This window comes from Dermacentor silvarum, chromosome 3 (genome assembly GCF_013339745.2).
Source record: "Dermacentor silvarum isolate Dsil-2018 chromosome 3, BIME_Dsil_1.4, whole genome shotgun sequence".
Taxonomy (NCBI): domain Eukaryota; kingdom Metazoa; phylum Arthropoda; class Arachnida; order Ixodida; family Ixodidae; genus Dermacentor; species Dermacentor silvarum.
In genome coordinates this window covers 107,097,499-107,114,033 of record NC_051156.1, presented here as the reverse complement: position 1 = coordinate 107,114,033, position 16,535 = coordinate 107,097,499, and the positions used below count along the sequence as shown (strand labels likewise).

General features: G+C 50.1%; 1 protein-coding gene across 7 annotated transcripts in view; it reads right to left on the bottom strand.

Moving 5' to 3' along the window:
• LOC119445665 (A-kinase anchor protein 1, mitochondrial-like) overlaps positions 1 to 16,535 on the bottom strand; it is a 92,541-nt gene that overhangs the window by 58,755 nt on the left and 17,251 nt on the right. For 3 of the 7 annotated variants that reach the window (XM_049663494.1, XM_037709942.2, XM_049663495.1), the window contains one exon: positions 13,404 to 13,528. The exons of the other annotated variants lie outside the window; for them this stretch is intronic. The gene's annotated coding sequence lies outside the window, so the exon portion shown is untranslated. The remainder of the gene's footprint in view (positions 1 to 13,403; positions 13,529 to 16,535) is intronic. 7 annotated transcript variants of the gene reach the window in all.

The following is a 16,535-nucleotide window of genomic DNA, read 5'->3' as shown; positions in this document are numbered from 1 at the left end:
AGCAAAGCCAACGTCGATTTGCGCTAATGTCTTGAGAAAGCCCCGTTTCTACCGAAGCGACCAGTGAGAAAGGCGGGTGAGCTGCAGGCGGGAGGTTCCTAAGAGCTCCAGCCAGCCTACTTCTAAAACCCCCAAACCCACATTTCTTTTTTTCGCCATTGTGCAGATTCCCGAAGACGACGGAACGGCCAGCCACCACACGGCGCTGCTGCGGCTGTAGCAGCAACGTCACCAATAGGTTACCAAAAAGAAAGAAGAAAAAAGGAGGTAAAGCGAAAGCGACGCAGACCAGGCAAAACAAAGTTAAAGCTGTAGACAAAGCGCAGCGCCACCGTACACAAACCCTAAGGAAAACGCGCTTCTCACACATGCTGGCTCGCCCCCCAGTGGAGCGAAAGCGAAGACGAGAGGAAGAAACGGTGCCCGATCTACTTCCTACGCCATTAGCCTGCTATTCCAGGCAAGCGGGACACACACCAACACAGACGGCCTCGGAAGGACGGCGGGTAGCCGTAGAGTTACACGCACGAGGAAGTCCCGATCACAGAGCTTGCCAGTAGACGAACCAGCCACCACTCCTCCCTCTCCGCGCCTTCAACTCACCCCGTGTGTCCGTTCTTCTGCTGGTACAGTGCTGCAGCTATAGGGCCAGCCGAAAGAAAAACAAGAAAGGAAGACGCCGAAGAGGAAGGGTCGATCCGCCGTCGACCGTTCGCCGGTCGGTCAGGCCGATGTCCGAGCGAGCGGGCGACCGCCGCACACCGAACGCGTACGGTAGTTTCCGCGTTTTTTGCCCACAAATTTCAAGCGCCGAGAGGTCGCACGTAGCAGTCTCCGACTCTTCACTCGTACCGAAAAGTACGCGGTGGGTGCCTCGGTTGGTTACTATACGTGCTCCCAAGTTGGCTTTCACGTGGTTTGCAGGGGGATGGGATCGCGCGTGTCGGGACTAGAGCACTGCACGGGCCGATTTTTTCAGCCCGGGCCCGGCCCGGGCCCGTTTTTACGTTGGGCGGCCCGCCCGAGCCCGATCAAAACTTTTACGGCGAGACCCGGGCCCAGCCAGGGCCCGGAAATAATCTACGTTACCCGCCCGGCCCGGCCCGCCACCCCTTTACCTTAGGCCCGAGCCCGGCCGGAGCCCGACTAGAAACCGGCCCGAGACCGAAAAATAATGTTTTTCAGAGTTGAGACGCCGGAGAATAACTCGCTGCACGTTACATGCACACCACCAGAAAGCCAGAGCCCGGCCCGGACCCGCGTCAAAAAACCCGAGCCCGGCCCGGGCCCGGGTCAAAAAGCACACGCCGTGCCCGAGCCCGGCCCGAGCCCGTGAAAAAACTTTTCTACCCGGCCCGGCCCGGCCCACGGGCCGGGCCCGGGCTTTCGGGTAAGCCCGAGCCCGTGCAGTGCTCTAGTCGGGACAGCCTCGAGATAGAGCCGACAGCCGCCGATTCATTGCGGAGAAACGAAGAAAAAGGCAACGCAGAAAGCGGTAGCTGGTGTGCCGTCTTTGCGCCGCAATGAGACCGTAGCCAGCGGAAGTCCCGATGTAGGCCGGCTTTATGGCATAGCGTCTCGTACTTAAATCGCGGACACATCCAGCGCGTCGAGTTAACGCGACGCAGTAACGCAGTTCGGCGAGAGAGAGAAGGATGAACATAAGCCTCGTGGGGCGTACAATCGAGCTAGACGCGTCAGCTGGAGGGCGATGGGGAAGTCGAACAGCGACACGGCACCTTCTATAACCAACACCGTTCGTAATGCAGGAAGACAGCATTACGACAACGGCGTGAGGCCAGGCTATCCGAGGGAGGGAGCGGAGCAAGCAGGTGTGCCGGGATCCAGCAGAGAGAACTTCCTTGCATAGACGAGATTATCAAGTGCGATTCCTTCGCTCGCCAAAAGCATCGTACGCATATAGAACGCGACCTGCAGGACCCATTTTCCGCAACGTAATTGCGGGTCTTTACAAGCAGCACCACGACACGTCCGTGGAGCGGCAGGCATAATAAGGAAGCCTCGGAGTCAGCGCGGGTCGCATCACGGCAGTTGGACACGGTTTGTTCGATTCGCCAAGTATAACGCTCTTCGCGAACGCGGCGTCATTACGCAGCCAACGATTATAGGGACAGCAGACACCGTAGGATGAAGATCGCTCGTTCTCGATAGAACGCATCCTGGAAGTACAACCGGAGCAGACGGGACACGTCATGCCCCGACGCGCCGCCCCGCATTTCCAACAGTACCGAACGCCACGGCAGTGCCTGGACTCAAGGCCGCACCAGAATGGAAAAACACGTCGGCAACTCAGTCGGACGCCAGGGATCGCGTTTGGCTTCGTCGCAAATCCCCAGACCTCACAGCGCGCCGAGAGTTTCGTCCTTCCACAAAAGTCGAGCCGATGATTCCTGAATCCGCCGCGAAACACGGGGATATCTGAACTGTTTTATGCGTCCCGGCATGTATCTTCGGCGCTCGACGTCTATATTATTGCCGGGGAATACAAATAACCCGGACGAATACGTAGCGCACAGCGGCGCGAGTCAGGTCTTCCGATCCAATAATGCAGGGTGCGCACGCGCTCTCCTCCGTGGAGCCGGTCGCGCATACTTATGAGACGGCCCCCGCTATCTGCTGGCCGCTTTGCAGTTTCGTATCCGCTGCCGCGGCCGGTCGGCCAGCCAAGCGAGCGGCTTGCGAGCGCCCTTGTTCGAATCGACGACGAACGCCGAGAAAGAATCCGCAAAAAGGGGGAAGGGAGGAGGGGGTGGCGAGAAAATTGAACACTACAAAGGGTGGAAACGGGCCTCCGCTTGCGCAAGCCAGGGAAAAGGAGCGAACCAGCAGGTGCGCGAAACGTAACAAACATCGCTGAAACAACAAAATAGTACGGCTATAAAGGTAGGGGAAATTTCCACTCCTCTCTCCCCTCGGCGGTTCTCGCTTTCCACGGACACGAGTGTACGCTCTCCTCGCCGGCCATCGTGTCTCGCTCTCACTGTATCACCTCGACGGTTCGTTGCCACCACTGCAGTCGCCGCCATTCCTCTAATCTCGGCGCAAATTTAGGGCCTCCTATCCCGCCGCGAAGTGAGGCGGCCGCGATAATTTCTCAATTTTCTTCCTGGATTAGAGACGGCCTCCTGACAGTACGCACAACGGGTTCCGCGACTCTTCCGCCAACGGCAATCGCGCGCTCTAATTTTCTTCTACAAACTTTCGCGTCTCCTTGTGAGCACGCTGTACCTCGTTCGTACGTAACTGCACGGCTAGCAGGAAGGAGAACGCACGTCTCCCCTCTCTCGACTAATAAAATCAGCTGCTCTGGCACTTCCCATTTCACTTGCTGTGCACCGAGAACCGAACAATGGCAGACGCGCCGGCGTTAAGGGGCGCGTTGCGTAACCGATGGACAAAAGAATCGCGCGCCTTCAGGAAGTACTTTATTAAGCCCTTGATAAGGAAGCACTGCCGATTGTAGGCTTTAGACGTTTGTACTCTACGCTCCGGAATACGCGGCATGCCGTGTGGCCGAGTGCTCCGATTACTTCGACCAAACGAGGGCTATTCAACAATGTGTAGAAAATATCGATGTACATACATACCACTTACAACCTACATAAGTACAACGAGAACAAGGGCGCCGCCGACCATAAAAACGAACAGGAGCGTTGACATTTCGGTTAAATGAAAATATTCACCACTAGAGAAAAGGGTAGATGTGCCTTTTAACGAATACCGCAACCAGGACCAGGAAAAGGTATTCTTTGAGCATTTTTCACAGATATCTTGTTCACAACAGAAAACTGACATAAATAAGCCACGTGCAACTTTATGGATGCGACGGCACAACCTCTTTCCGGGTTGTTCGTGTCACAGTGCCAATGAGGCGTCCGCCGTAATACGATAGGATAGAGGAATGGAGATGGGAAGTCGGCCAGCTTACGTAAATGTCGGTTGGAACCCTGTGCTGGTGTCTGAAGAGGTAAGATCTGAGATAGTGGAATACCTTCGGACGTGTGCGATTGAGTTTTCGAACACGTAGCGGCCGTGATTGGCGAGGGTCGATGTGTTCAGGGTGGCAATATGTTTCTCACTCGTAAAACTACAGAACTTATTCTCCCGCAATACTGCCCCCGCACGCCGGAGTCAAGAGTACAGAACACGCTATAAATGTCCACCATCCTCATTCAATTTTATTTCAACTGCAGTAAGGCAGCCTCTCTGGGCGATCTCCAATTACCCCTATTTTGCGCCAGCTAATACTAACCCGCGCCTGCAAATTTCGCCACACCCTCTTACTATGCCGTTCTCGAATGCACTTTCCTTCCCTTGGCAACCATTATGTAACTCCTCAATAGACTCCCGGCTATTTGCCTTACGTATTTAAATTGCTTACTCAACACCGGTTTCTTCCTTTAATCTCAACTACAATATCGGCTAGCGCTGTTTGCTTTCGAAACAGCACCATTGTCTTCCTGTTTAAGTTACGCTTATCATTTTTCGTGCCAACTTCTCAAACTTTTTGTTGACCTCCAAGCTTGTTCACGATACCTTAGTACCGGTAGAATGCAATGATAGCACCTTTTTCTTTTCAACGATAGTGGTAAGCTGCCTTGAATGCCAAAATGCCTCTGGAGAGTCGTAACTGCAGTTGCACGAAAAATATTCTCCGCGCGCGGCTTCACGTACTGCTATGGTAAATCATGCGCTTTATCGCCGAGTACGTCGGAGATGATCACGTTTAGCTGGGTAACGGCGAGAACTGCCAAGATGAGAGTGGTAAACGCATGTTATTCGCCATCTAGCCAGCTGTGCCCATCCCAGTGTAAGCGGAGGTCGCCCGGTCGGACCCGCACTGAACCTGGACAGGGAACGCCGTTGCATGCACACTTAGGTGCGAGCCGCGTACGCTACAGAAACGGCGGTCACGCATAGCCGGCGGCCCTATCACAAAGCGTGGGCCGCGCAGAGGACTCGAGTGAGAATAGACAGTTTTAGTTTAGCGTTAGCGTAATAGCGGGGTTACGGGAAATAGCGTTACCGTTCCGCAAACAAAATTTGCAGAAAGAGAGTTTTAGTATAGCGTGATAGCGTAGTTTACGTGCGGGACGCTATTCCATTACGCTTTGAATTTCGCATACACAGGGCACCTAATTCTATGTGTGTGTGCGTCCGGAAAGTGCGATAGGCAGCGCAATGGAAGCCAGGAGCGCGTTGTATTTTTAATTCACATGTCCGTCCATCTGCAACTTAACAGACAAGCAGTACAAGCTGTCTACCATAGCCTCCGAAATTCTCCCATCTCAGAGGCCATATGCCGTCGTCGCGCCTATCTCTCGACTTTATCGATAGGTGGCGCTAACTACTCGGAGGAATTTTTTTTTTCGTTAGGCTTAGGCGCGTTCGAAACGAGAATCTATCTCGAAAACTCCGCTAAATTATCCATAAAAACATATTGTCGATCCTGCCTTAAGGCAAGCGAAAGCGATTTACGCAGTCATTTCCTACCAACGAAGTGAATTATTCAACAGCAACTCCAAATTCAGTTCGAAGCGGGCGGCCGGGACCGCCGCCATGTTTTACGTACACTACGTAAACACGCTAACACGGTAACGTTAACTCTGAGAAATAGCGTGCGCACGGTAAACGGTATGGGTCGTTTAGCGTTCTGCGCATGCGCATTTCGATCCCGCTATTCCGGTACGCCCGCTATTCCGGTAACCACGCTAAACTAAAACTGTCTAATAATTCTTCCCGCCACACAGATCACGCCGGGAAACGGCTCTAAATCACGCTCGCCTCCTTTCCAACTCGCACACGCGGCCGGAAGGAGGCAAACCCAGCTGGCGCGAGGCGACCGTCAACGAAAGCGCGAGAAACAGCGCCAACCTTCGCATTACGTGAAAAGAGGCATCACAAGGACACACGGGAAACGAACACACACAGAGAGAGGTGGAGAAACACGACGAGGAAAGGACTAAAAAGAAACAAAGCAAGCGCGATGAAAACGAAACGCATTTCTTTTCCACTGCTCACTGCGGCTAACAAGGCGCCATGCACAACTTGTCTGCGAGAACTTGGCTGACAGGAGGAAGAAGTGGAAAGCGAAAACTGCCTGCCCTCCGACTGCGCGGACCGTCTTGCGGAGTTGACAAGACTGACAGGCGCGCAACCGACCAACGTAGGAGCCCACATAAGCGGTAGGCTCCCTAGACCGGCGGGGACACGCCGCGCAAATTGCACGTCGGGCCCTTTTGAACCAACACTCACAAACGGACTGTCCTCTTTGGCTCGTGCAGCAGGCGAGCGGAAGGTGGAAGAAAGTGCGAGGCAGGGAGAAGGACCGTCAACGCTACTGGGCACAAGCTCACTTTACACGCTACAATGCGCGTAAAGTGACAAAGTAGTGCTGGCACCGACTTGAAACGCGAATGACCACGAAAAGCTGTATAAAACGCGTATTTGCACTTCCACGTTTAGCAGTACGTAACAGTTTTAGCTTGCCGCATAATAAAGAATTCTAGCCAGGTTCAACACCAGAAACAGACGGCAGCATCACAAGACATTTAGGGGGCTTATAAGATGATGACACGGCGGCGCATTTACCTTTGAAACGGGCGGTCGGGCATTAACAGAAATGAAAAAGAAAGAAAAAGAGAAATCACACTAAATAAAACAAACTACAAAGGTCTGTTCCAGGAGGAGCGTCCCAGTTCGCGCCCTCAAGGCACACACACATTGCCAAGGACACTTCACCTCCGGTCTTCACTGACGCTGTTGGCAACCGCCTGCAGTGTTTGCGCCCTACACTGTTCAAGGCGTCGCGAAGTTTTGGACGCTGCCGTATCCTGCACATCACCCAGAGTCTTCAAAGCCGAACGCAACTGGTAGCCCTGTCTCAGAACCACACCCGCCAAGCTCGTCACATTGGAGCACAAGATGTTCGATTGTTTCGTCCGAGTTCCCACAAGAGCGGGGCACTGCACACGCTGCCGCGTCAGAGTTCGCAGCGCCCCTGCTATAGCCTCGAAAAGCAGGGCGGTCGGTCTTGATGGAGCTCTTGTGTTGGCGGTAGAGGGACAGAGTCTCTTCATGGGCCAATGCTTATTGCCCCGTCGCGTCCCGGACACTTTGTTGCATCGCCTTGGCGTAGGCTCCGACCGATTCCGCCAGTATGGGGTCTCGTGCGAGGCCGTATTTTTGCCCCAAGTGGTGCACACGCCGAGTCCACTGCGTGCGATCACAGGCTGCCGAAAAGTAGTCGAATATTCTCTCTTCGCACACCTGTCGCGATGAATACTATGTGACAAGCGGTTGCAGAAGGCCAGCTTGCTTCAGGCACTCCCGAACAGCAAAGCTAGACCAATCTAAATCGACTTGGACTGCTTCCTTGGCCACAGTTCCATGGGATCTGACCGCGATTTGGCGGACTCCTCGTTGTCGCCTCTCAAGCACATCGCGGCCTTTCGCCGAGAGGCACCGCATTTACAAATGTCAGAACGTGCACTATTTTCAACAGGTGTGTGATCATTACGAGGCGGTTACAGCCCCATAGGGTTTTGCGTAGCAATATGCACTGGACTCTAAGAGTACTTCGTCCAAGTTTCTCTTCGACAGCTTGTACAGGTCCTCACCGCAGCACAAGTTAATGCCAATGTACTTGACTGATGAGGCAATTTGTAGGGTTTTTTTTTTTTCCTCCAATCGTATAACAGTGCCCTCCGCAAAATTCCCGACTAACTGGACCACTGTGACTTTCTGAGTATTGAATCGAAGGCCCCTGCTGACATCGCCATCGAGTGACGATTGCTCAACCACAAAGCATCAGGAATAATTTTTTTTGCTTTCTTTTTATTTATTTTTTTTTGTCGAAGGAAAACGAAACAGCCACTATACAATGATGATGAAGTCGCTGCCGAAGCCTTTACGCCAATAGCGAAGATGCACATAGCCTGGCAACGCAAAACAGTATGCGCTGTGGTTGAATTCAATGTCGACAGATGGCGCCACACGTGTTGACGCCCAGGTCTATAGTATTTCGTAGATTGTACGTTTACGGACGTGTTAGAAACCCTCTACTGCCATCGATGTGATCTCGTTTTGACCTCCATTATTGCATCAACATGCGTACACGCCGTCAAGTTGAGGATGTTCTTCAGACCGGTGCCAACGCATTTAACTAGAATGAAGGGTGACTGTTCCTGTGTAATGATGACCAACCGCGTTAAAATTTTTTTTCTCGGGGAGTCCGTTACTTTTTGTTCGCGTCATTACGCATAATAACTGGTCTTCCCATTCGGCCAAATGCCAAAATGCAGCAGGCGCAAGGCAGCGGCCTACTTGCACTAATGTGTAGCCAAGTGCGCTTCCAAGCCCGCAGCTTACACCACCACCATTGCAATAACAGTTCTGCGTGCTCTAGTTAAACCATAACTCACAAGACAGCGCAAACAGTACCTCAACGTAGTACCCGGTTGCATTGCTCGGTGCGTTTTGTCATTCGCAATTACGCAAAATGCGCCCGCTGTTAACGTCGGGCGCCTAACACAAAAGGAAGTAGCTCTTTGGGGGTGACAAACGCAGGCGCGAACAGCCGGTTTCCGCACAGCCTGCATCCGCCCTACAGACCCGCGCATGCGCCGCAGGACCTTTTACGTGACTCGCGTTCTTTAGAGCGTGGAAAATGTGACAACAGCTTTTGATCGTACTTTCCTTGCAAAACACATCTGCTGCAGACGAGAGAAACAAGTGCGACGCTGCTTGGCACTCGACAGACGCTGCGCACCGTCTGCGCCCTTGCACTCTAGTATAACGATTACCTTTGGATAGACAATGCAGCAGCGTTGACAGCATAATGCTAGCGTATAACCGACCGAACCGGATTTTGCAGGACTGTCTCGGATTGAACCAAACAAGTGCGACTTTGACATTGTTCGAATTGCGATTTCTACTGGACCGCGACATAGCGGGGCTCGCTGCTGGATGCCTTCACACACCGCGATATACCGCGCATTAGATGAACGAGGCCCGACTGCCACTATCCATGCTTCCTCGTTCGATTATTTCATATTTCCTTCCACCCCAATATACAAGCGCAAATGCAAATCAGTTTTGCCCAATGTGAAGCAGTGACGAAATCGCTGGCGCAATATTGTCAGCTACGTGTTTTGCACTGCTTCGCGCGGCTGTCGGTTGGAGTTAATATTCGCAGATGCGCGCGATCTCCTTTTGAGAAGAAAAAAAAACTTTTCAGTGACAAGGATAAGACAAAATGACACCCCATATAAGTACGCCCGATCCTTGGCCATTCCCCCCCTAGCGAGTACGCGCCATATTTAGTATGATAAATCGACCCACCGACCCGTTGTATACAGCATCGGGATTTTGTGGCGGGCGACCTTGGTTCGAACCAAGCACTGGACACGCCTTTTTTTTTTTTTTTTCAGGAGATCCGAAAACAGGCGAGTCAGGGGCCTACCACAAAGAGCCTCGTACGTAAAAGAAATGCCTCGCACAGAGCTGCCTACTTAATTAGGCACGCTTTCTCAATGAAGAAGGACAAACTATAGACTGGCTTCAGCCGTCAGAGGGCGCCGGCGTCACGTCCGAACGTTTCCGCGACGCCTTCCGCGCCGCGGAAGGCGCGACCCGCTATGTACCTACACGAGCGACATGCTGGAAAAACCACAGGTACACGGACGAAGAATACTGGGTCCCACCACCGCGAGGAATTCCGCGAGGCGCCCAATCGCTCTTGATTCGCGGCGAGGATATGCGAGCCTGGTTAAAATAACTCCCCGCCCCGCATTCAGGAAGCGCTGTTGGAGGCGATAACCGAGCGTGTCCGCAGCGCTTCAGCCGCGCGGACGCCAGCGAGACGCGCGTCTTTATCCTTCCCCGTGTGCCCCGCGGATGCAGGAAACTGGACGGTGCAGCCGGCCGGCCGATCTGGGGGACGCCGCAAGGGGGGCGGGCGGCTGCTGCTGCTCCCGATTCGGGCTGAGGGGGTCGCTGTCCAAGAAGGGGGAGAGGGAACGAGCGACCAAGTGGGCGAACCAGTTTCCCCGCGGGTCCGGCCGAGCAGAGAGGCATTTAAATGACCACGGAGCGGACCTTATCAGCTGGCCGCGCCAGCAGCTGAACGCTGTGGAGCGGACGAACGCCCGGAGGCGAGTACCCCGAATGGCGACTTCGCCCCCTTTGGCTCCGAAATGAGCCGACGGAAGCGCCGGCACAGGCTGCCGCACCTCGGAGCAAACGCGACACGTGTTTCCGAAGATGGGGGCACACACCACCGTCCATCCGGCGAGGCGGCGCCTGCTCGCGGCATGGCCTGACCCCGCGCCTTCGGACGCATTGCTGGGCCCGTGGAATAGACGGGGCTCTTCAATTGCACCAACTGCTGCGTGCAAAATTGCTAGGATACGATGGAGCGTAAACACTCGGCCTAAAGCTCTCTAACGAGACTACAGCGCGACCGGATAAATCGAAGCTGCCCGACGGCGAAAAACACGAGAGCTACTGATAGAGTCGGCTATCGCACGAGCTCACTGCGGGAACACGCGGTTGAAAGGAGGGCTCTGGCCCACCGTATCACAGAAACTCCCTTATCGCGTAGTCGCAGAGGCACCCCGCGCAATCGCTTTCCCTCAAAAGTACGGGGAGAATAAGGCCTGCGACGATGGTGCTGTAATCGAGCGAGACGAGCAGCAGCGATGACAATGGGGGCCGAATTACGGAAGGGCAACGATAAAAGACGGACCTTGTAGCACCGATAAGAAGTGGTCCGGAATAAGGTGCGCTCCCTTATCGCCCGCGAAATATCCACCGAAGATGGCACCTGCCACGAATAAAATCGTCATCGAAGCTGGGCGCACAACCCTGCCAGGGTCACTTTTTCTCACCCGTCGGTTCAGCTGTTCCTCGGGTGTCTCGGGAGGCGTTAACACGCGACTAGCAAGCACAGCTGTCATTTGATAGCTTTAGCTATGCTACATCATCGTACGGTAAAAACTTTCCGTAAACGGCAAAAAGGAGCAGGTGTAAGGCAGCCTATGAACGCACTACTGATGCGGTAGAGCTTAGAACGGTAGAGCGGTAGAACTCCTCGCGCAGACGAGCACGACACGGGAAGTTCACGCGCTTAGTCTTAGGTCCTGCAGAGTTTTCGTAACATCGGTACAGTAATACAGAAAAGCACCTGCCTTGCGGCCGCTGCAATGGCAAGGATTTACTGCATAACAAACGGCGTTTCCAAGCGGTGACAGGCCGTGGCTAAGAATCCTAAACATCCTTACAAAAGAGTATAGCTCGGGTTGTCTCCAACGCGAATGGCTGCAAGCTTTCGTTGAAGAGTCTTCGAAATCTAAATCCCGTCGCGCTGCCCACTGTAATGACGCCAGCGGACGAACGGAGACTGGCAACGACATTCTGACTTTAGCAAAAGAGAAAGAAAACGAACATTTCAAGGGAAACGAGTTTCTCTCGTTGGCGCTCGTGCGGCGGCTCATCAGTGCCAAGGTGCGACATGCATACGTTCGCAGTGGGATGCCGTCCCTCACTAAGGTGTTGGGTCGAATGATTGTCTAGGCTATCTGTAAGGACGTAATAAAGTGGAAACAACGGAGGCTGACAAAGAACCAGCTGTTTGCGGACCTCGTTCATCTCTGCCTGTCCAGTATTTAACGAGTTAAAGAGAAAAATTTGTTGAGCTGCATTAGTAAATTACCCTTCCTACACTAACAGAAAAAGCACTCTTACCATGAGGTGAGCCATGTAAGCATAAGGAGCTAGTTTACAAGAAGCATTAATATCTCACCAGAGCCCTCGGAACACAAGGGCCTGGAGGCAAGTGCAACATTAGATGCAACTATCGCAGCGTCGTGCATTGGCGTTCAAGTTAATTTTGTGCTTCAATGCATAAAGCGACGTTTTGTTACGAACCTAACTGGAACGCCAATGCATTTCTCCGCAAAGTTCGGGAATTAATATCTCGGACCTGGTGTCATCCCGAGAATTAATTCTAAGTGGGTCCACCTTGAGAACTACAAGGCTGCAATCTGTAAATTGCAATATGGGCCATCAGGTAATTAGTTAAAACATAATTAGTGATTTTCTGTTAATTCATCGATTATGCATTTCAATTGTGGAAGTAATGTCCGCCTCTTCAAGTAGACCAGCTCATGAACTAGAATTGTGCTATCTGTCACAGGCAACCTTTAAGAATTTTTGAAAGTGTTCGCTAAAACACCCTGTATATATAAAGCAACACGCTGCGACCGTTAGCTGGCGTCGCAAAGGAGGAAAAGGAAGCGGACATGCGCCGAGCCGCTTGCGACACCCGTCGCGCCATCTGTGCGGAAGGCAAGAAACGAAACCGGTGCGACGGCGGCCTCGACGAACGGCGAGCAGGTTTTCCGACAATCTCGGAGGCCTTTACTTTGTAACCACCTTTTTTATGACGAAACGCTTGTCCACCAAGTTTTCGGGACGGGTTAAGGCGCTAGGTTTAACTATACTACGGCGGCTTTAGCAAATTATTTACGATTTCGCTCTACTTGCTTCCTTTTCGACCGAAATGTTGCAAGGAAACGGAAAGGACGCCGTAATAAACAGATAAACACACATCGACAGACTGCGTATCAATAACCACGTCGTCTCAACAGAGGGGGAAAAATAATAAAAGAGGGAGAGGGTGCGTCTTTGTTCCTCCTAGTTTCAACAACTCCAACATGCATTTATCAAGTCTAACAAAAATGCTTGACCTTCTGTTCAGGTTCGAACATTTTAAAAGTGCAGTAAAAACAATTCCGCGACAGCTTGCAAAAAGCTGGCTTTGTTATCCAGAATGATCTAACTGGACGGATGTTGTAGTGGTGCATTTTCCATGTGACACGATTAAAAAGAAACATTTACACCAAAGAAAGCAAGCCTATTGCAGTTAAAATTGGCATAAAGAAGGCAAGGACATTAGTGCACCAGTGAAATGTGGCATCTAACAAGGTTTTTTCGTAAAAATAAGTAAGTTGAATGAAACATTGGTGAAAACACAAAATCTGTAGCATAAACTAGCTTTAAAAATAAATGTAATAAACGAGCATGGAAGTTCTAAAACTTGCTGCTGCATTAGTCTTCCTCTTCCTCTCTGCGTATGTGTGTGTTACAACTGCTTTAGTATAGTATAACAAAAGGAAGCTCACAGTACAGCTCTAAAGAAAGTTCAAAGGAATACAAGTCTACACAGATTTCAAGCAATTACAAAACCAGAAAAACTAAAGTTCAATTTAAAGTTGACAGCAACGTGATGACGAATGATACCACTGAAGAGAAGCGCCGTCACGAATGAATCATTTAAAAACTTGCCCTTATGCATATGCTTGGAATCAATTCCCACTTACATGAGCTGTACACCACGTCCGTTTAAACTGCCAGTATCTTGATGTTGGCTACGGTTAATAAAGTTGTGCACAGTCGTTAGAAAAATCCACGCTCTGGTTCTGCTATCAGTTCCGCATCTCGCAATCTGTTGATCATAGAAACACCAGCATGTAATGCACTTGTTACAAAAGTAATCGGAAAGCACATACCAATGTCTACACAAGAGAAATGAGAAATACAAACAAGACATATGTGAATAGGGTGCCCACAAATGCTATTGTATATTTCTGCTTATAAAATGTTCACTAAGGCAAAAGGTGTGCAAAAAACCCTTTGAAAAACAGTTATCAACGGCTAGAGGGAACCTGCAGTGAGCACACACAACCCTAGGATAACGAAGGATAAACCAAACTGACAGCTGCAATCCAGATCAGCGTTCCAGGTGATATGGACACAATGTCAACACTGAATACTCAACTTTCTGCAGGCCTTGCAGGTAAAAGGAAGAGTGGCTGCAACTAATATGAAACAATTCTCTTTGCAGCCTGTTTCACAATCAGCAGCATGTAATTCCTATCACCAAAAGATATGTGTGGAGAAAACCCACAAGGCCAATGGAGCCTTCATGCTTTCACGTGGACATCCAACAGCAGTGATGATACAAAGGATAGAAAGTCTGCAGACGAAACACAAGAGAAGGAAAAATGCAATTTAAGGTCTAGAGATTGAGAAAGAAAGCTAAAGAGACCGTAGAAAAATTATCTGTCAATTAGTTAATGGAACATTAGAGGAAAAAAAGACCAAAGAACACTGAATGACAAATGACCTACTGGTTCTGACAGAAATCTTTCGCGTATGTAACTAACTTCCTGTGTTCAGAGTGAGTGTGCCACAGTGGTTCAGCAACACGCCAAATGTGTCACCAGAACTACTAACAAGTGGCACAAGACCTACCAGGGCAAGCATTATCAAGGGACATGCCTCTCAAACATCACAAGAAAGGACTCGCAAGCTGACGAAGAGAAAGCCCGTTAAAACTCCCTGTAGTCAAGACAGAATATTCCTGCGAGGCTTAGTCCTAAATGCCACACATTATGACGAAGCCCCTGTGTACTCCACAGGCCCCCTTAATCAGGCCAACACACACTTCTGACATACCCCCACGGCTAGGAAAACACATCTTTGCACTGCTCATATCTCCTTCAGTCACGGCGTACACACGTGTACGCGACGTTTTCACTGGTTCTGTCCACTAACGGCAAGAAGAAAACCTCGGACCTTAAGCTGCGGGTGAAGTGAACCCGCTGCATACCCAAAGTGGCCTTAACTAGCTTCCGCTCACTGCCTATTAGTATGCAGGAACTTTTTGCCGAAGCACTACCGTGTTTGAAGTGAGGCTTGACCTGCTGCATTCCGTTAGCAATGGCGAAAGAATTGTTTTTTTTTTCCTTTATTGCAATACTTGGAGCCAATAAATAACTAGTTCACAAGCTTTGAGCTGGTCATTAAATCTTGTGTATGAAAAAACACCATGAATGACAGCAGATTAGCTCAATATTTAACTGCCACGCAATTATCAAGACTCACAGAAAATGCACAAAACATCCTCCTACCACCTTAAGTTTCTTTCAGTGGAAACTCCAGCACCTTTACATAAAATTGGTATATTTCGTTACTAAAGGGGATGAGAAGTAATGCCGGCTATTCCACACCTGCCAACTTGCGAGATTTAAAATTCTTAACCCCGGGTGCGGGAGGAGGGTGGAATATGGCAGGCATTCTTAAGAGCTCTGTCCTGAGTACACACCTTTCCTGGCATGTGTACGTGATTTATTATTGATCTAACTTCAGTCTAACTTAAGACGCAGCGCACATGCAGCAGAAAACTTATAACAGCAGAGACTGACAAGTAACACATTGTATTTAGCTTGCACCGAGCTTTTTAGTGACTTTGCTGTTGCTGATTTTGTTGCTTCAGGAACTATACAGAAGAAACCAAACCAGGTATCTTATAAGGCATCTGGCCCTGCCTGAAGAAGGCGGCTCAAGTATCACATAATTCTTTTTTGCATGCTTTTTTTTTTGTTGTTGAAGTCTTGTGCCATCTCATCCATCAACATGTTTAAAACTTATTTAACAAACAGAATTTATTTTCGGACAACATGACGCAACATTCGTAATATCATAGAACTAGTCCAAATTCGTAAACTTTACGGAAAATTCGAGAGAGTTGGCAGGTATGCTATTTCGTTATTCCTCAACAGACGAATTCCACAAGGTGCAGGACAATCCCCGAAAGCAAATTCAGATCCTGCCCTGTTACGTGCGTCACACTGCGAACATTTGAATTTGTGAGCTTTAGATTTCGCATCTCCTGGTCAAATATTAAACAGGAACTAATGCAGACTTAATGTGTCCACTAACCACTGACAAAAATTTGAATCCGGGTAGGGTGGGTCTACACTACAGTTTGAAATTTGCAGACTCGTTAAGATACAAGCCTTTCGTAAAACTACCTAAAAAACACTGCTTCCATCCCCTGGACTCTTGACGACGTGTATTAACTGCCATCTATAAAATGGGTTCCCACTGTGATTATTATAGTGGGTGCTACAGAAGAAGCTGAACAATGCATTCACCTTGGTTTGACCTTGTTATGTCAACTTTAATAGCTAGTATCACCCAAAGTGGAGGTGGACAAGGAGATGCTTGTACGGTAACAAAGGCTTAAATTTTCCAAACTAAAGGCACCTGACTAAGTATGGGCATTTATAAACACAAAAGTGTGGCATGTGGTCAACATAGATCACAAGCTGACAGCTGTGCCTAAAAGGTATTACACCAAATTTATGCAGCGAAAACAGCATAAATTACACCCGAAGCATGTGCAATCTTTACTTTCATGGTCACTTATCTAGTCTTCACTGCATCATTTATTCAGCCTCTGAGTGCTAGGATTATGTACGCTGCAGTTCTGCAAAAAATCTAAACCCAATTAATATAAACTGAGAATGAAGGTAGCTGGCATCAGCAGAAAATGATTGATAGTGCTACCATTTACGTGGTGCAGCATCATAAAGTCCTCAATGTTACTTTCTCAATAAATATGACTTGGTCTTACATTGTTAAGACAGTGGTGAAGTCACAGCCAT